Genomic DNA, 1270 nt, shown 5'->3' with positions numbered 1-1270 from the left:
TCTGAGAAAATTGGAAGTTGTCAAAAAAGAAATGGAATGCATAAACATCAATATCTTAGGCATTAGTGAGCTGATATGGACTGTTCTTGGCCATTTTGAATCTGACAACCATACGGTTTACTATGCTGGGAATGACAAACTGAAAGGAATGGTGTTGCATTTATTATCAAAAGGAACATATATAGATAATTCAAGAGGTACAACACTGTCTGTGATAGGATAATATTCATTTGCCTACAGGGAATCCCAGTTAATACCACTATTATTCAAATTTATGCCCCAACCAATAAAGCCAGTGAGGATGAATGAGAAGAATTCTACCATCTTCTTCAATCTGAAATTGATCAAACATGCAATCAAGATAAATTGATCATTATTGGTGATTGGAATGCAAAGGTTGAGAGCAAAGAGGAAGGATCAGTAGTTGGAAAATATAGCCTTGGTGACAGAAATGATGCTGGAGGATGCATGGTAAAATTGTGCAAAACCAATGATTTGTTCTTTTCTAATACCTTTTTAGAGAGCATAAGAGATGAATATACACATGGAACTCACCAGATGGATTACATAGAAATCAAATTGAATACATCTTCAGAAAGAGATGATGGAAAAGCTTAATATCATCAGTGAAAACAAGGCCAGGAACAGATTGTGGAACAGACCATCAATTACTCATCTGTAATTTCAAACTAAAGCTGAAGAAAATGAAAACAAGTCCACGAGAGCCAAAATATAACCTTGAATATATCACACCTGAATTTAGACATCATCTGAAGAACAAATTTGATACATTAAACACTACAGACCGTATACAGAGGAGTTGTAGGATGACATGAAGAACATCACACATGAAGAAAGCAAAAGTCATTAAGAAGACAAGGCATAAAGAAAAGGTCAAAATGGATGTCAGAAGGGACACTGAAACTTGCTCTCTCCAGGGTAGAGATAATAAAGCAAATAGAAGAAATGAGGAGGTCCAAGAGCTGAACATAAAATTTCAAAGATCAGCTCAAGAAGATAAAGCCAAATATTACAAGAAAATGTGCAAAGATCTGAATTCAGAAAACCAAAAAGGAAGAACACGCTCAGCATTTCTCAACTTGGAAGAACTGAATAAAAATTTCAAGCCTCAACTTTCATTATTGAAAGATTCTCTGGGCAAATAATTAAATGATGCAGAAAGCATCAAGAGAAGATGGAATGAATACAGAGTCACTTTACCAAAAGAAAATGGTTAATGTTTAACCATTTTAAGAGGTAGCATATGATC

This window comes from Chrysochloris asiatica, unplaced genomic scaffold (genome assembly GCF_000296735.1).
Source record: "Chrysochloris asiatica unplaced genomic scaffold, ChrAsi1.0 scaffold00303, whole genome shotgun sequence".
In the NCBI taxonomy this organism is placed as follows: domain Eukaryota; kingdom Metazoa; phylum Chordata; class Mammalia; order Afrosoricida; family Chrysochloridae; genus Chrysochloris; species Chrysochloris asiatica.
Note: the sequence above shows the minus strand (reverse complement) of the source record.